The sequence below is a fragment of the Lissotriton vulgaris genome, chromosome 1_1 (genome assembly GCF_964263255.1).
Source record: "Lissotriton vulgaris chromosome 1_1, aLisVul1.2, whole genome shotgun sequence".
NCBI lineage: Eukaryota > Metazoa > Chordata > Amphibia > Caudata > Salamandridae > Lissotriton > Lissotriton vulgaris.
The window spans coordinates 574944996-574970040 of record NC_141685.1 but is presented as its reverse complement, the minus strand read 5'-3'; positions in this window follow the sequence as shown (position 1 = coordinate 574970040).

The window sequence follows — 25045 nt, the reverse complement described above, 5'->3', positions numbered from 1 at the left end:
ATTTACCGAATCGGTAAATACCGAGTCGGGGATACAAAATATCAGGCAGTTGAAGTTACAACCAATCACCTGTCACCATCCCACCCCTTAGCCAACCAACAGAGCAATAGAGCAATCCTGTGCATGGACCCCACCCCACATCCAGGAAGTGGCCACACCCATGCAGGTGCAGTGTAACTGATCACACAGGAGAGCAGACACACAGAGACAGCCAGTTGTGAAGCAGAGCCCTGCAGGAGAAAGAAATGGAGCCCCAAGACTCTCAAAAAGAAGGTGGTGAGAGGAAGAGGAAAATAAAGTTCAGCACAGGAGAACTGCAGGTGCTGGTGGAGGAGGTAGTCAAGCACTACCCAAAAATATTTGGAAAACAGTCCCTTCATGTACCAGAGGCTGTCAAGAGGAGCACCTGGCTGGGGATCCAGACTAAAATCAATGCCATTGGAGTGACCAACAGGGAAGTGGAAGACCTAAAAAAGCGATGGTATGATCTAAGGATCACCACTAAGAGGAAACTGGCTGCAAGAAGCAAGGAGTCCAATTTAACAGGTGGAGGGAAGAACAAGGCACCTCCACTCACAGACCTGGAAGAGCTAGTGGAGTCCACACTGGAGCCAGACTGCGTCCTGGGGATTGGTGATGCAGACAGCTCAGCCCGAGCTGCAGCTAAGAAAGGTAAGGGACATGTCCATCATACCACACCCCCTGCCTGTGTTCCTCCCCCAATGTGTCTATGCAGTTAGGAAATCCAGTTCTGATTTAAGTACTCACCTGCAATGCATTATGGGAGTGGTAGTCATAAGAATACCGATATGAGCAGTCAACATGAAATGTCGTCAGGCATGCCACACAATACAGTCAGACACATGGGAGGAGCAGAAAATAGTGATTTGAAAATGTAATTTAATCTTGATGTACACGGTGAAAGCACCACTAAGATACTGTCCATGTCTGTTCACAGGAGAGACATCACGCAAGTCTCAGCAGGTGAGGAAGACGACACATCCCCAAAGGGATAGCAGTGACCAAGAAGGCAGGGATGCTGGGCCCAGCAGTGCAAGACCTACAGCACCCAGCACACAAGCAGCAGACATACCAGAGGCAGACGACACCATGCAACTGGAATCATCTCCTGTGCTCATAGGCTCACCACTACCTGCGTCAGAACATTCACACACACCAGCAGACTCTGAGGTGTCAGTAATCCTCAGGCCAGTGAGCCATGAGGGTCCCCCGCATAGGATCCTTCAGACATCCTCGGATGAGGAAGGGGAATGTGAGGAGACAATGCAGTCTATGGCAGGGAATGCACCAGCTCACACATCCACTCCTGACAGGCCATCTGAAGGAAGAAGACATCGCAGGGTCTGGGAGTCTGGCGGCAGTGTCCGTGATCAGAGTGTTTTCCAAGGCCTGGACACCACAATGGTGAAGGTTCAACGCCTGCAGGCAAAAGGGATCAGTGCAGTACACAGGCAGATGCTAATTCTGAACACCAACTTCACAGACATGAACAAGGGAATATCATCAATGGCAGAGAGCATGAGGGACATGGCAGAGGGAGTCAGGGACATGTCTCAGTGTGTCATGACACTCTGTGAAGAACTTTGTGAGGACCTTGCACAAAGGCGCAGGGAGAGCCATTGTACGCAGCAGCAGACAAGCGGCATGCGGCAACTAGCAAATGCAACTTCACTGATGTGTCGCCGGTCAGTTGCAATGCACGAGGGGCTGGTGCACTGCTGTACTGACCTCACATGGGGGATGGGGAGAGTCACTTCCGCGATGGAAGTGTTGCTGACAAACCAGTCAGCCACCACAGGAGCAGAAGGTGTCGGGGACACGGATACCACTAGTAGCAGGGCCAGCACCCCTGTCCCTGAAGTAAGGAGGAGTAGCAGACGCCAGAGTGCTGGCGCTGCCACAGCAGACTTTGAACCCAGCTCAGCTCCTGCAGCACGCGGGGATGTACATGGGGGCAAGCAGTGAGTCCAGCAAGTTCAGTTGGACATGTGAGGGTGAGGTAATCCCTGTTCACACAGTAGTGCCAGGCACACTAGTATGTGACATTTGTGGCTCATGTCTTTTCTACGTAGTGCTAAATAAATTACGTGCATTGACATACAACACGTGCTTTGTCTCAATACTTACTCAGAAGTAGTTGTGTGTGATTTCTGTCCATCTCTGTCTTCCATCTGTGGGTGTTGGTACTCCGACTGTGTTGGCTGCTGGAAGTGCCTGGTCATCATCATGGTCTTCATACTCCTCCAATTCCACCTCTGTGCCCCTCTTAGTTGCGAGGTTGTGCAACATTGCACAGGTTGCAATAATCTTACAGCACGTTACAGGTACGTACTGCCGTGCCCCCACACTTTTGTGGAGGCAGCGGAACCGGCTCTTCAGGAGGCCACCGGGTAGATTTATGTGCCACATTGTAACGTCTCTGGCTGGGGGTTGTGGGGTTGAGGTAGGATGTCAGGACGAAGGAACGGAGTGCATATGCACTATCCCCTAAAGTGGAAGACAAAATTATACATTACTCTGATGCACACATTGACATACATCTGCTTCATCTATCAAGGGAGTGTCACCCATTTCTTTACCTAGCAGGTATCCTTCCCCAAATTCGCCCGCTGTCAGGCGGGTATAGATCCCACTGTTTTGGAAGATATATGAGTCGTGGGTGCTTCCTGGGTATCTGGCCACTATATCGGTGATGATGAACTTAGCATCACAGATTGCTTGTACATTAATTGTGTGTGTTGACTTCCTGTTCCTGTATATGTGCTCTGTGGCAGATGGGGGGCAAATGGGAATGTGGGTCCCATCAATGCAGCCAATCATGTGTGGGAAGTTAGCCATGAGGTAAAAGTCTGTCTTGGTCCGGAGCAATTCCGCATCAGTGTCTGGGAAGTGGATGCAGTGATCCATTCTTTGTATCATGGCGTCCAGGAACCTTCTGAAAAAACGCGACAGGCAGCTCTGGGACACCCCACCTACCACTGCCACTGTACTCTGGTTGCTCCCAGATGCTAGGAGGTGTATGCTACAGAGCAACTGGACATGAGTTGGGATAGCATGGGCCCTTGCTCTTGGGTGGTCCAGGAGTGGTTGCAGGAACCTGATCAGGTCCATGATGGTTTCAGGGTGCAGTCTGTATCTCTGCAGTATCTCTGCCTCTGTCAATTGGAAGAGTGTAATCCTTTGCCTATATACCTGTTCCTCCCTTCTCCATTCCCTCTCACCTGCTGCCTGTAGCCTTAGCCGTCTTGCTATGACGTAAAATGCAGCCATTCTAGTTCCAGTGTTGCATTTTGGGGCCCTTTTTTATAGGCTGTACCTGATTACCACCTGCTTGCAACCCATGTTAAATACCGACTTCTGATTACCGAATTTCGGACAAAATCGGTAATTTTAGGCTCACCTTCATCTCGATGGCGTGGTATTTTCAATTTCGTAATTTCCGATTCAGTATTTTTACCAAATCGGTAGCTTTTCCGACTCGGTATTTGTTCCGATTCGGTAATTTTACCGATTCGGGACATTTTCCGACTCGGTATTTGTTCCGAATCGGTAATTTTACCGAATCGGAAAAATTAACGATTCGGTATCTTTACCGGGCCGGTAATATACCGACTCGGTATTTTTACCGGTTTTCGCCGACCTACATCTCGTTTTCCAAATACCGGTAGGTAACGGCGGAAAACACCGATTTTCGGCCGTTACCAACGGGTATTAGGCTACCTACATCTGGCCCTATGTCAGTCATGCAAAGAATCAATCACACTTCCATTTCCTCAACTATACAGTTATACACAAAACACCTTACTTACTTACCTTCAAACATATACTAACACATACTTACTCTCTTATACAATCACTGATATAAGTACACAATGATCCATACAGCCACTCGCACATTCACTGGCTCTCATGTACAGTCATTTATATATGCCAACTCTCACATGCACTGTGTTTTACATATGTACTTACTTGGACATGTAGCACTGAGATATCAATTCACTCACCAACACACCCATGCACACAGTCAACCGCCCATATAGCTGTTTCCACATGCACTCTTGAACTCATACACCTATTGAATCAACTGCTCACACATCTATGCACAGAGTCACACACCTCCCAGCCACCCACACACACACTCAGTCTCCCATCAAATACTTGGGCAACCAATCAATAACCCATATAGCCACTCATATAGCTACTGATCAACACGTGCAGCAGCTTACACAACAACAGACATACTGATGCACACATTCAGACAGTTTAGTCACTAACCCATGCATTTAGTAGGACACATTTAATCACTCACTCTTACAGTCAGTCACGCACCTACTAAATCCTTCATCCAGACACTAATACATCTACTCATTCTTCAATATGTAAAACATATTTAAACTTTACAGAAACACACAGTCACTGGATGATGTCATTAGTGATGTCATCAGTGATGTCAAATGAGATGTCATCAGTGATGCCATCAGTGATGTCATTTCAGATGTCATCAGTGATGTCATCAGTGATGTCACTGACCATGTAATGAATGATGTAATATGTGACATCATCAGCAGTGGATTGCCGGTGCGCGAAATATAGCTAGTACAACTAACTATATAGGAGCAATTTCAATGGTTTTTAAAATGCTAATTCCTAACTATATGAGGCCTGAAACCTATGTTTTTTAAGTGAATATATATATATATATATATATATATATATATATATATATATATATATATATATATATTCACTGAAAAAACCAGAGGTTTCACTGACCATGTCATGAGTGATGTAATATGTGACGTCATCAGCAGTGCATTGCAGGCGCGCAAGTTATAGTGAGTCCAACTAACTATAACGTGGGAATTTCAATGGTTTTATGTCAGTAAAATTTCCAGCTAACTATAACTGGTGTTAAAACAATGTTTTTTTCTGTGAATTTAATAGGTTTTTTAAATGCTAATTCCTAACTATAACTTGTGTGAAACCTCTAGTTTTTTTCAGTGAATTTCAAAGGTTTTTTAAATGCTAATTCCTAACTATAACTGGTGTGAAACCTATGGTTTTTGCAGTGAATTTCAAAGGTTTTTTAAATGCTAATTTCTAACTATATATAGGGCCCAAAACCTATGTTTTTTCAGTGAATTTCAAAGTTTTTTTGATAGCAAATGTCTATAGCTATGAAATGTAATATTTTTGAAAATGAATCTTATATTATATATTTATGTAATACAATTTTTAATGTATATTGTTCATGTTTTTTTTTTTCTACCCTGGAGCGCTTCCGGTGCGCGTACCGGTGAGCGCCCCGGAAAGGGCAGTCTTTTGAAGCGCCCCGGTGCACGTACCGTAGAGCGTCCCGTTAGCGCCAATGCCTCGTTCGAAAACATCATTGTGACGTACCGCATAACCGCGTCCGCGTGATACGCACGGCGTAAGCGCACCCGGAAGCACCCACGCGCATACGAACGAGCTACGTAAGCGCCCTGGGGCGCGCTCCGGGGAGCGTGACGTAAGCGTGTCGTGTCATGTGACCTGAAAATAACACTTTTCATTGGTTCATAACAGTTTTGGTTTCCAAATGATAAAACCCCGGGTCATGTGACCTGAAAATAACACTTTTCATTGGTTCAGGACAGTTTTGTTTTCCAAATGATGAAAGCCCCCACCTTTTTTCCTTATTCTGACTTTGTCCTTTGACTGAGGAAGACCTGTTTGGACCTCTCTATACCTTTTTGTACTTTAAAATGGCTTCAGTAGCAGCATTAGCAGGAGCATCTCAGCCACCACCACCACCACCACCACCAAGAGGACCACCACAACACCACAGTGGTGGAGATGAAGAAGAGTAGGAGCAGGAGGAGGAGGTGGCTGCAAGAAGATACTACCCCATAAAGGCCAAAGCAGCACATTGTATGGGAGTTTTTTTCCTACCCAAGTGGCTTCAAAAAGGTGAATGCGCCAAAGGTGACTTGCCTAATCTGTAAGATGGTACTTTCAAGGGGTAACCCTAATAAGAAATACTCCTTTGGCAATAACACCATGATTCGCCACATGCAGCGCAGGCATCCCAACAACTATGCTGCGGCAGAGGTCCGTGAACTGGCCACAAACCCTCCCGAATCTTCACCCAGCACCTCCAAAAGAAAGCAACCCACTCCATCGGGACCAGAGACAAGGGAGATGGTCCCAAGCATTCAACCAAAGTTTGGAAAATACAAGATAACTTGTATTTTTTGTGGTAAGACCATCAGCTATGGTGAGCAAAGCATAACGCTCATCAACCGTGCTGGTGACAACCACAAATGCCCCAAAAATCCATAATTTTTTCCTGATTTTTTTTTCTCCAGTTGAGCCGTTGTCAATACCCTGTTTTTTGTTTCTCCCCATAAAAATAACAAAAAAATATAAAATAGTTCATAAAAGCCAAAAAAAGTACAAAATGTTCAAAAAAACATTAAAAAAAATATAAAACAACAAAAAGAAAAAAAAACAGTTCTTTTTAGAACTACCTCCAAATTATAAAAAAAGGCTACATTTTTGAAAACTCTATCATTCTTTTTTCCACATAGTATGCTCCCCGGTCCGCTCCCCAGTGTGCTATGGGGCGCTCCCCCTGCGCAAATCAAAAAATAAAAATAAAATTTCTTTTGTCCCGCGGTGCCCTTTTATAGCCCCCACATCAAACCTATGGGGTCTGGGGGGTGTCTACTCTGCCCCCTTATGGTCATTTCCCCCTTTGATTTTGCCACCTCTTACGACTCGATCCTACCGAGACACAAGATGGCGGCCGCTCCGGACTGTTTGGAATGTTTACAGACACCCGAGAGCCAATCAGCTTTCCGCACGCAAACTCGCGTAGCGTGCTGGTACGCGCCCCGGTGCGCGTACTGGGGCGCGCTTACAGATATATATATTTTTTTGAACTTAAATTACTTAAAATCCACTGGAGCACATATCTTGAGACATAGCAAAGGCACATCGGGCTACCAGTCCCTATAATTTTGCCAAGTTTGGTGGAAATCTATTCAGCCGTTAGTGAGGTCGACCGCCCTATGGAAATTAACATGGGGAAAACACGTTTTGGGACCCCCCTTTTATCTCAGACCCCGCTTGACGAATCCCCCCCTAACTTTTAGGGAAGGGCCGGAGCGCGGCGAGGCAAATTTGAGGAAAATTTCAGGCAGATTCCTCAAACGGCGCCAAAGTTATTCCCAATAGAATGTTGCGATTTTCCTATTGAAAATAATCCTAACTATAACTACCTACTGGCGACCGCCAGTAGGTAATATATATATATATATATATATATATATATATATATACAGCAACAGCAGTATTTCAGGGCTCCCCATTCCATCGACCCAGAAAGACCACACGAATCCAAAACGTAAATGAAGGCACAGGGTTTATTAAAGTCTAGTCCAACAAAATCTGACGCATTTCTGGCATCCGCCCTTGCTCACAGACAGTCAGTTAGTGCGGCATTCACATTTAAATACCCAGAGCTTCGCAGTTTTTTTTGGTGTGTCAATTAACATTTTTTTCATTAGCATTTTTTTCTTTTTTTCAAACACTACACCATGTGATCATGGAAAGGATGGACATACTCCATTGTGAGCACTACAAAGTCTGTATATATATATATATATATATATATATATATATATATATATATATATATATATATATATATATATATATATATATATATCTATACTACTATTATAAAGAGAGAATTTGTACCTTTTGGCAAGGTAAACTCGAAAACTACACCACCAATCTGAACACCCAGGACATCTTAGAAAACCTCAGGGCAAGCAGAAGGACATAGGCTATATAAAGTATAAAAATATTCGTTATTTAAAAAGTTAACATTAAAAAAAAAGTAGTCCCTTGGAAGTAGAGCTGGCCGTGACCTGCGTGTTGACGTCAGGAGCTTGGGGAGGAGCGGCGTCCAGGAAGGTGAGTGACCTGCAGTTGGGGTTCCAGAAGCGGCAGGTACGTGCCCCTGCCAGCATGTCTTAATTTCCGCCAGCTCTTGGACCGCCGGGACGATAGTGCCAACAGAGCCTGGATGAAGAACAGGCTTCAGAGTGCACCATCGATGTCCCGGTTTTCCCCGGACGGTCCCCGTTTGTAGAGAAGTGTCTCGACACTTTTTTCCAAGCTAAGGAAATGTCCCGGTTTTTAAAAAGTGTCTAGGCGAAACATAGAAATGTCCCGGTTTTTCATTGTTCATTGGTGTTTTGGTTCAGCGTGTGTGCGCGTGCATGCTCTCTTTGCACTCCCGGTATGGCGTTAGATGAGCGTTGTAGGGGGAAGGAAATCCTTTGAAGAGAGACACTTTCTCTCGGGATTTCCCTCCTCTTTGTACAACGCAGCGCCACCTTCGTCATCATGCCAGCCACCGGCCCTGGTGTTATGATTCTTCAGTTACTGCTATTGGTTATGTCAGAGGTCTTCAAACGCAGATAGTGCGCGCCACTATGACCACTTTGCTTTGGAATTAAACTTAAGTGGCAGCGCCCCGCATGAGAGGAAAAATGTGAAGATCGAAAACAGCTAGAGAGTGGAATGGGAATACAAATTCCCTGCACCTGATGTACGATACATTTAAAGACTATTGCAGCCTGGATTGGCCTTGGACTTCTATGGTGCCATGTGAAACTCTCCTGAACATGGACAGACTCATGGAGATGTGTGTGTGTGTCATTTGAAGAAATATGCCTCTCATACCGATGCAACCCTGAAACTGAATGAAAAATCAGAGAGCAGGGTCTAGAAACTCTATGTGGGACTTCAATAACAGCGCACTCCGAAGTGCTAAAAGGAAGAGACTGGTAGCGTTTTGAAACGCCATAATTTTCACAGCACATGCAATTACTAATTTTCCAATCGAGGATACAACAAACAAAATGATGGGTGTGAAAATAATTAGATGTGAAAGAGGTGCATACACATTGAACTATTCAAAATATTAGCAGTTGGCAAGTTGGATTTACGTGTGCACTCGCTTTATTTAAGAATTACAAATGCAACAGTTCTGTTGTCTCAAGAAAGGGAAAAGAAAAGCAAATAAAGTGAAATACTTCTTTTCATATTAGTAATTGCAACACGGTGAAATAACAATATATTATAAAAAACACGAGACCCAAAATGCCCCTGAGGGTATAAAAGACAGTACCACACACTTCTATTTGAATACAGACTACCGTGAACAAGGCCGCAATGGCTAAAAGGCATGGGTGATGTTTGTGCAATGCTGTTTGCTCATTAAAGAACATGATAATATGAGCTTCTGGGAGTGCAGCATCCTTCTTTTTGTTTGAAAATACTCTAGGCTGCTGGTTATATCTCAACGCTTGCACCAGCAAATAGTGGCTGCGTCGCTATCACCACTTTGTTTTGGGAATATAAATATACATACGTGTATGTGTGTATATATATATATATATATATATATATATATATATATATATTTTCAGCAAAGACGTTTCAATGAAGAAACACGCCGCACACAACTCCGTTTGTTAAATGCTTGGTTTTATTTTCTGTAGGTTCCCCACCTACGCGTTTCGGACATGAAGCTGTCCCTGGTCACGGTACAAGGTTTGTACCGTGACCAGGGACAGCTTCATGTCCGAAACGCGTAGGTGGGGAACCTACAGAAAATAAAACCAAGCATTTAACAAACGGAGTTGTGTGCGGCGTGCTTCTTCATTGAAACGTCTTTGCTGAAAGTATTGCTGCGAGGGTGTCCTGAACCTTGCCGCCGGCACCAGCTATCGATGCTCCTCTCACTTTGGGACATTTGCTTGTGATATATATATATCTATATATATATATATATATATATATATATATATACATATATATATATATATATATATATATATATATATATATACTACTATTATAAAGAGAGAACTTGCACCTTTTGGCAAGGTAAACTCGAAAACTACACCACCAATCTGAACACCCAAGACATCTTAGAAAACCTCAGGGCAAGCAGAAGGACATAGGCTACATAAAAATAAAAATAAAACGTTGTTTAAAATATTTACTAATAAAAATAAAGTAGTCCCTTGCAAGTACCGCCGGCCGCGACGTATGCGTGAGGGGAGTAGCGTCGTTCACAGCAACAGGAAGAGCGAGGAAATGAGTAGCGTCTGCGTGAGGGGAGGAGCGGGAGGAGCGGAGTTCACCAGCAACAGCAATACGGAGCGGTGAGTAGCGGAGGAGCAGTGGCAGCGCGGGGAGGTAAGTCGGGACCTTGGGGGGGGGTTTACAAAGCCGAGGCGGGAGGCGGGCGGGAGACTCGAGGCGCGAGGCGGTAGGCGCTATGCGCTATGCTCAATGTCGGGTCGGGGCGGGGCGGCGGGCGGCAGGCTCAAAGTGGCGCTATGTGCTATGCTCAATGCTCAATGTCGGGTCGGGGCGGGGGGCGGCGGGCTGCGGGCTCAAAGCGGGAGGCGGTATAGCAAATGTCAAGGCGGGAAGGATGCGGACTGGGCAATGGGGTGGTTGCGGTGCGGTGCGGTGCACAGAGGCTTACAATGCTGCCCCCATCCCCTTTCTGCCCCAGGCAACGCTGGGACGGGCTGCTAGTATATATATATATCTATACTACTATTATAAAGAGTGAACAGACACCTTTTGGCAAGGTAAACTCGGGAACCACAGCGCCAATCCATACACCCAATATATTGTTGTAATCTTCAGGGTGTGTAGATGAACATAGGCTGTATAAAATTTTAAAAAAACGTAAATTAAAAAATTTAAGTTTTAAAACAAAGTAGTCCCATAAAACAAGCGCCGGCCGCAACGTAGCGCTAACCGTCACCTACACCTGCGTGATGACAACAGGCGGGGAGGAGCGGTGACGAGCGGCGACGTGCAGCGAGAAGTGGCATGGCACCTCAGGTAAGGCAGAGGCGGGAGGCGGGAGGCGGGAGGCGGGAGGCGGGAGGCGAGAGGCGAAGCAAATGCACAAAATGCATCCCCCTTCTGCCCCCGGGCAACGCCGGGCAGGCTGCTAGTATATATATATGTCGAAATTAAAAGTGAATAACGTGGTGCATTCAGGTTATATACTGCTACATATCTGGGTGAGAAAGGAAAACTCAGACACATGATGGGCGGAATGCAAAGCAAATCAAACATTCACCCCTGGTCAAGAGATTTGGGGGACATCCATGGTTCTTTTGCTCACCATGCCAAACCAGTTTACGCCCACCCATATGCAAATCAGTATTGACCCTGTGCCTCAGACCGAACTGCCAAGCCAGGTCCTCCCTGGACCAGAAACAAACATCCTGGGACCAGTTTCGGGGCATCACCATTCTTTTTGCATTTGTCACCCGAGTGGGACAGGTATGCCCAGACAAGGGTCCTATGCTCTCAATACCACTGGAGTCAAGCTATCCTGGCGGATGAGGGGTGAAACCCCCAAACCGGTCCTAGGATGCTTGTTTCTAGTCCAGGGATGACCTGGCCTGGCAGTTCGGGCTGGATTGTTCCCATTTTACTGCATATGGCTGGGTTCAATCAATCAATCAGGGGCTTATATAGCATGCTACTCACCCATGAGGGTCTGAAGGCACTTGGGGGGGCGGTTTCGGAGTCAGTTGAAAAGCAAGGTCTTGAGGTCCTTCCTGAACATGTGCAGGTTTGGGGAACATCTGATGTTCACAGGGAGCTTGTTTCAAGTCTTGACTGTGACGTAGGAGAAAGCTCTCCTGCCTGTACTGTGTCTGCGGATGCGGGGGACTTCTGCCATGGCGAGGTCGGTGGAGCTGATGTTCCTCTTGGGTACGTGGAAGGATATTCTCTCATTGAGGTATTTGGGTCTGATGTTATGTAGGGATTTGTAGGTGTGGGTGAGGAGTTTGAAGATGACCCTCTTCTCAACGGGGAGCCAGTGGAGGTCTCATAGGTGTTGGGTAATGTGTTCCTGACGTGGTGTCCCAAGGACGAGTCTGGCTGCGGCATTCTGGATGATCTGGAGGAGGGTTTTGTTGATTCTGGTGTAGAGGGTATTGCTGTAGTCTAGTCTGTTGGTGATGAGTGTGTGGGTGACAGTCCTTCTGCAGTTGGAGGAGATCCACTTGAAGGTCTTACAGAGGATGAGATGGCAGTTAAACTGGTGGAGGCGACAGCGTTGATCTGGCGGTTATTGGAGAGGGAGGAGTCAAGGATGATGCAGAGGTTCCGAGCGTGGTCTGTAGGGGTGGATGGGCACCCGAGGGTGGAGGACCACCAGGTTTTGTCCTAGGCGGAGGTGCAGGGACTGAGGATGAGGACCTCGGTCTTCTCTGAGTTTAGGTTCAGGCAGCTATCCTTCATCCAGATGCCACATTCTTCATGCCTTCCTGGAAACAGAGTCTGGTGTCTTCGGTGTTCTTCGTGAGCGAGAGGATATGCTGGGTGTCATCGGCGTAGGATATACAATGCTGAACCCATGCTGTCTGACGATGGCGTCGAGAGGGGGCAGGTAGATGTTGAAGAGTGTGGGGTTGAGTGAAGATCCCTGGGGTACTCCGTAGTTCATTTCCGTTGGTTCGGAGAGGAAGGGGGGGAGTCGTATCCTCTGGGTTCTGCCGGAGAGGAAGGATTGTATCCAGCTGAGGGCGGCTCCTTGGATTTCTGCATCATGTAGTCTGGATGCTAGAATGCGATGTGAAATGGTGTTGAAGGCTGCGGAGAAGTCTAGAAGGATAAGGGCCCCAGTGTGCCCCTGGTCTACTAGCATGCAGATGTTGTCTGTGGCGGTGAGGAGAGCGGTCTCGGTGCTGTGGTTGCTGTGGAATCCTGACTGCAAGGCATCCAGGATGAGGTTTTCTTCTATGAAGGCGGTCAGCTGGGTGTTTACGAGTCTCTCTGTGACTTTAGCCGTGAAAGGGAGGAGAGAGATAGGCCGATAGTTTTTCAGGTCGGTAGGGTCGGCTGATGATTTCTTGAAGAGGGGTTTTACTTCTGCCCGTTTCCAGTCATCTGGGCAGTTGCCGGATCTGAGGGAAGCGTTAAAGGTGCATCCCAGTTCGAGTGCAATGGCGGTTCAAACTGGAATGGCAGGGGGAGCAAGAAAACGATGGATTTAGGCCTATAACTCTGTACTGGGGTGAATGTATGACTTTATTCTGCATTCTGTCCATTATTTTTCTTTTTGCATTTGTCAACCTGAGTGGGACGGGTATGCTCAGATGTGGGTCCCGTGCTCTCCATGCCACTGGAGTCAAGCTAGTCTGGCTGATGAGGGTTGAAACCATCCTAGGCTGTTTGTTTCCAGTTCAGGGAGGACCTGGCCTGCCAGTTCACGCTGGACTGTTCACATTGACCGCAGGGTCAAGACTGATTTGCATATGGCTGGGTACCAGCTGGAATGGCATGGGGGAGTATACAAAATGATGGATCTCTGTAATAGGGTGAATATGTGAAATTGTTCTGCATTCTGTCCATCAATCATTCTATTTGCTACATATCTAGGAGCATTATTAGAATGGCCTTTAATAATTATAGTGCTGTTAAAGTCTGTTCACCTCAGTCTGTCAACCCTATAGTTCTTCTGAGCCCTCAAGGACCTCTTTACTCTTAAATTATTTCCTTTTTTGCTCATTAAACAGGTATTTTGCCAAGAAAACTCTGTGGCATGTCTCCTCTGTATTTCAGCCTTTCTCCCAAGATGGGCTGTGCCTGAACATAGTTACACTATTTTTTCTACAGTAAAACCGTTCCTAATTGTGTGTCCCCTCTATTTTTCTCTCCAAAAACTAATTTGGGAGTCAGTGGCCTTCCAAAGAATTAAAGAAATATGTCAACGCTTCACTTCCTCCCGTAACCCATGCCCATTGGACTGCCTGAATGCTATAACTATATATCTCTCTGCTTTGCTCTAACCCCTTCCCATTCCTTGCCAGCGTTCCTAGTTAAATTGTGAGATCTAATGCAATGAAATGTTTTTCTATCATCAATAGATCTCACACCTGGCAGAAAGAATGTGGTGTGAGCAACTCAGGAGGCACAAATGTGCAAAGTCATCCACACTTTTTCCTATTCTGCCCATTTGACAGTCTTGGGCTGGAAATTGTTAGTGGTATGTTTAGGCTCAGGAGTCTATGTTTTTCTTTTTCCAGTCTACAATTAAACTTCACAAATCATTTCTTATGGTTGTCAAAGTTTATTTTGCTTGCATGAAGGCTGACGCTTCCTTACTTGTATGGAAGGGGAACACAAACGTTGCCCACTCCTGTGTATATCTAAGCTATATTGAATTATTGATTGAAACTAATTTTATATTTAAGAAATATAGGATAATTTATATCCATTAAGGCCTCTGTCCAGGTCAGCAGAATCAACCAAGGGTCCTTGTTCAGTTGAGGGGAGGTTGAGTTTGGGATACAGTGGTGTAATTTAGCATTTTTAAAATGGAAACTTTCCTCATACTTCATAGGGTTTTCAGAGAAGGGCCACATAATACTGAGAGAGAACTCTTACAAATGGAAAGTGTAGGGGATCCAGACAAGTGGGGATGGAAGTTTGTGGTGGGTAACATTTCCCATACTGGTAGAACAATGAGAAGAATGCACACTAATTACGCTGCCTGCTTCCCCAACACATCTCCTCTGCAAATCCCATCACAGAATCCCTCCCAAATAAACTAAAAAAAAATGAAAAAGGGACAAAAGTAATTTAAAAACAAATATTGTTCAAGTACTGAAAGTCTGTTTTAACTTTGTTCCTGGTGTGGTCGGAAACTTCAATTTTTCAATAGGAGCTTGTGCTATGGGCTGTAAACACCAATCGCACAAGCTCCCATTGAGAAATTGAAGTTTGTAAATATCTCTACACCGTGTGGCAGGCACCATATGGTGCCTACCACACGGTGCAGGGATGTTGAAGGGGTCAGCATTGGTACCCCCAAGGGCAGTATGCGGAGGTCCAGGGGGAAAGGGGGCCCTGCTAGGGGGCCCTAATGTCATTTTCCGACAGCTTTTCCATGTCCGAAAGACCGAAATGGAATGGCTGTTGGAAACTGACATCATAATCCCAATGGCAAAAACGGTGTTCTGCCTTTTTGACTGACCGATAGGCTCCTTGAGCCCGTCGGAAATGACTCAGATTCCCCCGCAGGTTTAAACTTCAACTGCCGTCATCCTAATACCACGGTCGGACTATAAACTTACCATGTCCGGCCCTAAATTGTAATTCCCACAGCAAGCATATGTATTTGCATACAAATACAATATTGTAGGATCTTTGGAATCTTGCCACCAAATGATGGATTAAAACCTCTGCCCAGACATCATTAACGTTCATAAAACAACAAACAAAAAAGGGATACAGTCATAGAAATATGTGGTAGAATAATTTATGCTGGATGATTTGTTTACCTTTTCATGCCATATAATTAATTTAGTTAACCCTCTTGCATAATTTTGGTCATCCATTGCCACATAATTCCATTGGTCCATTTTTCCCACCTATCGCTCTGACTCACACATTGGTCCCTGCTTTATTATCTTTTCAATACCATAGCAAATATTATTCCTGGGTTGGGAAAATACCACAGAAAATATTATTACTGGGTTGGGAAATGAGTGGGAGTAGGTTAGGTTGATATTTAATTGTTATTTATTTATTTGAAAAGTTTTATAAACTGCGAACATGTCCCCTCCGGGTATCAGAGCGCTGCACATAAAAGCAAACAATATGAACAGGAAGGGTAGCAAATTTAACAAATAAGCAGACAGTTAAACATTAGCATGAATGAGAAAGGACCTGGAAAAAGGAGATATGAAGCAAAACAAATGCAACATTGATCAATTAGGCGTACTGAAGACCTGAAGTATTAGTTTCTGTTTGGAATGTTTCATGTCTCTTTTTGCAAGTAGCTATTCAGGAGCAAACCTTTGACTTCTTTTTGTAATGTGTTAATCAAAGGGTTGGATCTGATTTAGGGAGGAAGAGCATTTCAAATTCTCCGGCGCCAAACCAGAGAAGGCTATGTTGTAGGTGGGTTTCTCCTTATTGAATTTCTGTGGTTTCAACAGTGGATTTATAGAACTTCGTAGGGGTCGATATTAGGGTTTGAGAAGGTAGATGATAGACAGCTGTAAAGGATAACATAAGAAGAGGTTTTGGAAGAAGGTATGTCAGAATAGTGGCATGTACTATGATGGAACCAGTAGTGGCAGAAAGTACACTTTCCTCCACCCACATTGTGGTAAGATACAAAATAAAAAAGGAGGTAAACACAGCATATGGTCCTCAAATTACTTACAGGCACAGTTTATGACTTGAATAACATTTTATTTTTTCTAGTCTTGGTTTAAACTAGGGATAATGTTGTTATGTGTCATACAGTTCATCTTTCATCTATCAAACTTCATTATTTTCAGTCCTCTGGATCAATAGCCCAATCCAGGCCACTATGGTCATTGTGGAACATCAACTATATTGAGAGCAATTTCTGATGCATCGTTCCCTTTTTCGAGCATCTCAAAGGAATATAGCACAGCTAGTCTAAAAGCAGATAACATTTCAATTTTTCTTTAGATTACAAGAACCTGTAAATAATAGCCACTCTTTAATGGACCTCCTTGTACTTATGCCCCACCAACTTTAGTTCCTAAGGAGCCACAATTGAAGATCCCAAACTAACAGAATGGAGAGCATATACAATCAAACCAGCAAATAACTTGAAGTTGCAATTTATGCTTAAAAAACGCTTTCTTTCTTTCCATCTTTGCTTTAGCTACGTTTCATACAGTTCATCTTTCACAACTTCAATATTTTCGTTCTTTTGGCTCAGTATCCCATGCCAGTGCATTATGTTCATTGTAGTAAAACAAATATATTGGGTGCAATTCTTGATACATATTTCCTTGCTTAGGAGCTCTTCAAAGGAATCTAGTATAGCTGCTCTGAAAGCAGTTCAAATTTAAAATGTTCACCAGATAACACGAGTACCTGTTCACTAACACCCTTTTTGTAGAGGCTTATCTTCCCCCAGAACACTGCTACCTTTTTCCTCTATAAAGCCAAAACAGATATCTAAGAACAACATAATTGAAAATATACAACATCAGGCCAGCAAATTACAGATGGGTGCAGTTCAGTCTTAACTAGTTCTTTTTCTGTTTCTAAACTTCCTTTGGATTATGGGCCATTTAGTTATGTGACATACATTTTTCATGACTTTATCAAGTACAGCCTCTTGGCTCAGTGGCCCTGGTCCTCAAGGAATATAGTACATCTTGCTAAAAACAGTTCAAATTTTAATTTTCACCAAATAGTGTGAGTACCTGTACCATAACAGGCTTTCTGCAAGGGATAATCTTCACCCAGTACATTGCCACTTTTGTCCATAGGAAGCCACAATGTAAAATCCCAAAACAACAGAATGGTGCAAAACACCATCAGGCCAGCAAATTGCTTATAGGCACTGTCCCTGCCTTAAGAAGGCCTTTTTTGTTTCCAGTCTTGCTTTTGTTTATGAACCATGTAGTTATGTTTCATATGGTTCATCTTTCACAGTTTATTTATGTTTATGTACAGACCTTTGGGTCAGTAGCCCATACCAGTGCATTATGGTCATGACAGTACAACAAATATATTGACTGCAATTCATGATATATATGTGTCACTCTGAGCTCCTCAAATGAACGTAGTTCAGCTGATCTGAATGCAGTTCAAATTACGATTTTTCCCCTAAATAGTCTGAGCCCTTGGTCATAAACAGTTTTCCTGCAAAGTATCATCTTCTCGCATGTGCTGACACCTTTTGCCTTGAGGAAGCCACAATGAAAAATCCAAAAATACAACAACACGCCACTAGACCATCAAACCACGTATAAGTGCATTTCATGGTTTAAATAATTGTTCTTTGTTTACAGTCTTGCTTGAAGATGATCCCTACCAGTTAGGCAAGCATTAATATCACTACGAACCAAAGGAACAAAAGCATAACAACTAAATCGTACCTGAAGATTTGAAATTATTGCCTAAAAATGTATCATTTTAGAGGGTTTCCTTCTTTTCATTAAAAGTCATAATGATTGAACTAATATAATACAGCATTGCAAAAATGGGTGCAACGGTTACAAAGGAATCTGGAAAATAAAGGGGAAGGGAAACAGGTGAGGTGTAGGAAGAGACGAAATTATAAAAGATAAGGTAGAGGCTTCCCAGTAAGAAAAAAGGGAAAAAAAGAAATGGAAATAGGCAACGGAGACAGAAGAAAAAATGTGAGAAAAATTATAGGAATGTAAAGTGACAAGGAAGTATGTGGAATTTACAGACACCAAAAGATATAAAAGGTGAAGATAAGAAAATGGCAAATGATAGAAGAGAAACAGTGAGAGCAGCAACAAAAATTCGAATTTACACAGAATAGCACCCAAATTGCTAAGTGTCACTCAGGGAAAAAAAACAACACTGGCCACTGTCTATTAATATTGGCCCGCTTCTGGTGTGATTCCCTCTGTTGCCATGCTGAAGCCCAGACTCATACCTAGGTGTAGGGGTGGGCGTGTGCTGTCTAAATATAATTTGCATTCTAGGTAAACACAGAAAGATCCCATACATTGCATGTGAGCTGTGCATATTAGCACACATGTATGAATGGGTTTGCTGCATGGTGTATGAGCAATGAAGACATTGTCTTTTTTAACTCCTACTTCAAGAAGGTGTTCTTCTTTGATGCAAGGTCTGGTCAGGCTATCTTAGTAGGTCACGCTTTGAATCGAAATGTTTGTGTATTCGAGCTGATTTACCTATGATACACGCCAGTAATGCCCCCTTGATGGAATGTGACACCTACCAGTGCAAAAGCACTTGTTGCACTAGGACAAAGGCACTTCTCCAGCGCAAAGTACCTCTTGCGCTTCAAAATAAACGCCAGTCTGTTACTTTGCATCAATTTGCGTCACTCTGCAACAGCTCTAACCCATAAGAAAACCTTTTGTTAGACAAACAAAATGCGTAAAGAGTAACACCAAGAGACGTATGTCATGCCAAATGAAAAATCTAAGTAATACAACAAACACTAACAGGTAAACAAATGTAGTTCAGTCGTCCACACACTTCCTTCCCCCCCATTCGATAGCCTATGAATGGTTCCATTGAGATCCTATAAATACTATTCCCCCCCTAATACCATCATACTGTTTTTTCATCATCGCACTCCGGGTGCCATGGCTTAGACTTCGAACGGCACCTGCAGCTTTTTTACTACCTAGACTTTTTTGAAGCTTTGAAAATCTGGTATCGCCATGCTGTAGAGGAAACAGGTAAGATCAATAAATATGAAATCAAGACTACTCCTCCAGTGCCAGTAGAGCTGGTGCTAGCACTGACCCTGATATGTGGTTGTCCTGCAAGTTGGAAAGAAAAACAGGACACTGATTATTAGTATTCATCACAGTAAGCACATGTAAACATTAATAGTCACATAAGTATACTGCTTCAGTATCCATTCCTGTCTCATCCCAATCCTGACAAATGTTCCTTGCCCTACAAATAACAAAAATATCATTTCATCTCCCCACCTTTCATATATTTCTACTATCATCATATTAAACATATCTGCAAAGTCACAAAACTTGCACCTCGTGAGATTGAGTGTCTTTGCAGGTGCAGAGGAGTCATCACCACCACCCTTGAGTCCTTTCCTCTTTCATTCTTAATTTCTGTCCATCAACCCAAGCATACCTGGTACCCTGGCTGCCTGGGCTGCCTGTTTTCTTTTTTCTTTGTTGAATCCCAATATTGGGCTTGATATAGCATTAACTCCGGATACCTTCACTCACAACATCGTTCATCACCAAACTAAAGCAGGTCTTGAGTTTTCTTCAGGATAATGAAAAACTCAAATGTGGTTTATTAATGCACCATGTGAAAAAAAGATAACATGGAGGGAAGAAATCAACACCTTACAAGTCCCTTGTACTCATTCTACCACCCGAGTTCAATTGTACTGTGGGCATGATGGCTAGAGATGGGGAACTCCTTTCTGCAACAAATCAGAGAATTTGCCACATTTTCTAGTTTTACTGAGGTCTAAAAAATCAACACATTAAGGGCCTAATTCCGATCTTGGTTGAAAAGCCCTCTGACTGAGCCGGATCCGTAGTGTTTTTCGACCGAGCCGGACTCCTGCAGTCCGACCGAGCGAGTATGAAGCGGCCGGATGCTGCCGGTCTCGGTTTGGTCAGACTCCCATAGAAGTCAATGGGAGCTGGTCGTACAACATGTACATGGGCTTGCATTGACTGAACGGGTACGTCTCGCACAAAGGCGCCCCCTACAGTGGGTAGGCGTCGGTGCCGCACTGTACATGCCTGTGTTGGGGAGATCCTGGGGTCTCCCCCTGTGTCTGTCTCATAAGGCTGCGGTTGACAGAGGGTACAATGCGGACTCCCTGAGGCAACATCCCGGACGTTTTGCTAGCCGGAAACCTCGGCTCGAACCGGCTGCCCGACGCGTGCATCGTACTGGCTCGGTCGTAAATCGCATCCATTGCATGGCACGGTTCACTTACGGATGAGACGTATGGAGCGGTTTGGACCTGGAAACGATTCGGTCGGTGACTTTTGCGTTGCTCGCATCGTACTTGCTCGCTCGTACAGCTGTACAAGTTGGGTAGAAAACACGCGTACGGCTCGTACTTTTTCCGGCCAGATTGTGTTCGGTGCCCTTCCGAGCGAGATCGGAATCGGGCCCTTAGAGTTCTTTAGATAGAGCCAAGAGACCTTTTAAAAGGTGGAATAATAATAATAATCCACAGTTGTAAAGCGCACAATCACCCGTAAGGGTCTCTAGGCGCTGGGGGCTGTCGGGAAGATTAAGCAAGATATTGCCCAGAGTCACATGGTACTGGGCTAATCTGCCGTCGGTGATCGAACCGTGATCCCCAGATTCCGGAGTCAGTCGCCCCGGCCGCGGCGCCACATTACTTCTACCACTACCACTAGTACTTCCAAAAAGTAAAAAGGGAATGATGCCAAACAGAAGGGTAAAACCAGAGTTTGGTGGAAAAGGACTCAGCAGGCAGGTAGGAGGAGGAGTCGGTTATGCCCAAAACTCCTCAAAAATAGACACGAGTGTGTAGCGTAATCACAGCACCTGGAATTATGCGATTCTGTTGACATAACTTTTTAGCATAATTATGGATTTGCCACATTTGTTTTGTCACAAAATCTATGATTTACTGCATAATCTGCAAGTTTAAAAAAAATCTTCTAGCTGAAAAGGATCAACATATTAATAGTTGCTAAACGTGCCGAAATATTTTCATTTGTATTAAAGGGCTCTTCACAGAGGTTAATTGGTCATCTTTCAGTAGCCTATTTCTGTATTTGATACTTCAACTGGTATTAACGGAGTGAGATTTGTATCCAGAGAGTATCATCATGTGTAAAAATGACAAAATAATAAAGTAATACTTTAAAAAAATGCGCTGAATTATGCCACGTAATTTGCCTTTTCTTGCTGCAATAATTTAGTCAACCGTACTGAATATTTTGGTGCTCCCCTGCCTGTGGCCCACAGCATAATATAACAATCTCATAATTTTTTTGAGTGTGATGTGCATGCTGATATCAATTTTTTACACTAGCTACCACTAGAAATTTAATTTCTAACGGAATTTAATTTAGTTTTCTGCTAGTTATTTGAAATTCCCCCTAACAAAGCAACACCTGAAGTTCACATTGATTAGTCTATTTATTCTTATAGCCAATTTAATGTAATTCTTTTTTATTTGATCTTGCAGAAAAGCTTACCTATTGTCAAATTCACTAATATAAATATTACAAATTTTGTAAAGTAAAGATGAACAGTTACTGATTGTCAAAGAAGCATGCAATGTGATTTGTTGTGTTTTGTGCAGCAATTTATGTGGCTGTGTTTGGGTGATCACTCAATGTAAGAGATAACATACTATAGAAAAATAACACAAAGTTAATCTATGTATAAAACTATACATTGTTACGCTCAACTACCTGAAAAAAAACTTGTTTGTGACAACTTACACATGATTGTAGCACTGTTATGATTGACATGGTAAGCGTTTCGTCATACAGTATGCTCTTGGTCTGAGGGTGAAATGTATTATTTTTTAAGTCATTGCATTTATTGGACTGGAAATCTTGGAAAATCTAGGGGGCATATTATCAAGGGGGTTTATCTCCGCTTTTTTGGCTTTAAAAGCCAAGAAAGCGGAGATAAAATTATCTCCCTATTACCAAGCTGTCGCTAACACCAGTTAGTGACAGCTAATAGGAGATAGCGACCATCTTGGGCCTTGCTTTGCATGTCAGTGATATTTATCACTAATGACATGCAAAGTGGGCGTGCCAAGTTGTTAGCGACTGGAAACAGTCCCTAACATCGCTATCTCCTATTACCAACTTTTGGAGATATTCGCGCTAAGCGCGAATATCTCCAAAAGCTAACACCTGCCCTGAGCAGTTCTTAGCCATGTTATCCAATGGGAGGTGGATAACATGGCTAAGAGCATTTGCTCGATAATGCATGAATATCGCTGACTTTTCAGCGATATTCATGCATTTCGGCCGTTTTTTATCGCATTTGCGATAAACCTTGTTAATAGCAAGGTTTATCTGCGATAAAAATCGCCGATGTGCGGCGATAATTTTTGTCTCTAAACAAGTTAGAGACAAAAAGTATCGCTAGTTGTTGGTAATATGCCCCTCGATTTCTAGCACAGAATATATCTGAAATGCTATGTGGTGTTTTGCGAAGATAATCTTGGACATCATTCAGCAAGCATGGTGGTGGAGGGGTTAACTGTGGATGTAATTAGACTGCAGTATGCATGACCATGTGGTTAATAGTAAATGTTCCTTGATTAACTGGCCCTGTTTGTGAAGAGCGAATGTTAACGTTGGCACACACTGTGTTAGCTGTTTAGGCGCACCATGGACCATCTAAGATTAATGAAGGCAGGTACGCTTGCTGATTAGAATGTGGCAGTTTAATAAACTCTTTCAACATTAAATTAAATAATGCATTCATGCTCATGCTAGCAATTCAGTGGTCAGCTTGACCACCTATGTATTAATATTAGGAATTGAAATGCAGAGGACGGAAGAAATATCGCAGTGTATGAGGTAATTAGCTCTCATGTCTGATAAATGGGGCAATACCTATGTGTATACATGTTTGAGAAAACCACAAACGGCGCTTTCATTAGCTGGAATCTTGGACTGCGATTTTTATAAATGGTACATTTCAGTTTTGTTTCATACACAGTTGAACTGATTGTAGACACTGTCTGTTAAATATTTAGAGAAAATTTAAAGCCAGCTATAAAAATAAGACATCTGGTTTTGAGATGCTGTGAAAAAGAAATTATGCAGGATGGTTAGAGAAATAGATAGAATGTGAGCATATCCTAAATCTGTACATTATATTCTTTGAAGTGTGCAAATTATTGGATAAATTGTATGTATAGCGGCTGGAAAATGCAAGAAGCTTCGACTAGGAGACGTATATAAATATTTTGTAATTCACTGGCATGTATATGCAGTGAATAATATTTTTAAATGCCACGCATTTTAAGAATTCAGAGTTTGTCATTACCGTGAAGGCCTAGGACGAAAGAGAGCTAAAACAGGAAATAATGTGGTATTTAAATATGAATGCAGACCTTTTAGATCTCCTTTCAATGGCTGATGATGGCAAGCTGACAAAATTTGTTTCTCTGCCTATTTGTGTCGTGTTTCTTCTAAACGTACCTACAATAAGATGTCTCAAACTAATAAATGCACTACCGTACAGAGAGCTTGGAGGGGGTCAGTCAAGCCAATGAAAGGTTAAACCGGGAGGTCTGTGCTGAGTGACAATGTTGCTATTCCAGGAGTTGTGAGATCGAAATTGTTCATCATTTGTAAGGTTTGCATCAGAACCGTTATCAGTAAATTAAAGAGCAGACCTAGAATATTTAAGACACTATCTTTCCTTGCAATACATAGAAACATATCTTTTCTTGGGTTTACCTGCGGAGCAGGGTGAGGCGTGACAATATTCAACATAATCCTATACAGCAGAAGTATTAGACAGTAGGAAATGCATGTTGCACGCTTCCAAAATGGAAATAACACAGAGTCTGACTTAGAGTGGTGCTCTGCTGGGTGCCTGGGATTACTGGGGCTAGGTGTCACATGATTACAGATGGTGGCTCCAACCCAGCAGCGAAAAATTACAGATTATTTCAACCACAATGGAACATAAGAAGGATAATTCCCACTTTCGGCAGGAGAAATCTGTGCATGGAAACACTGATACAGTGAGCACAGGTTTACACCAGAAGCAAATGGTTATCTGAAGAATGATATTTCTGAAGAATAAGGGCCATGTCAGCACCTCGCTCCCACACCGCCAAAGCCGAACTGGCACCACCCGCCAGATTACGAGTTTCCTTGTGTCTGGCGGGTGTTGCTTTGAGAGGTTCCACAGCGGTTTCCCATTAAAAAGGCACCACAATGGGAGCACCAAAGCTGTTCCTGCATGGCATCGACTGTGCAGTCCATGCCGTGCAGGAAAGGAGATGAAGGCACACAGGGGGGGCACAAATGTGCCCCCCAACCTGCACCCCATGGCACAGAGGAAACAGAGGGCCCTGTAGGGTCCCCTTCGTTTCCTCACCGCCACAGTTTTCATGGTGGCATCACTGCCATGAAAACTTTGGCAGTGAGGAAACTCCCAATATCATTGACGGTGCCCCAGTGGTACTGCCAGCATATAAGAGCCTCTCACCACTGTGCCACCGTTGCGAAATCCACGATCGCTGGTGATTGCGGCTGGCCTGTGGCGGTCTCACTGCCGTAATCATAAGACGGTGGGTGGACTACTTGTCTTGCTGTCCAGGACTTTCTCCACCAGTTTGGCGGTCCAATTGATAACCGAACTTGTAATCAGCCCCTTAGTCCTCTTATCTGAAAATGTAGACTAGCAGCCTGCACTTACACATGCATGTGGGGGCATTTCTATGAATCAGCGA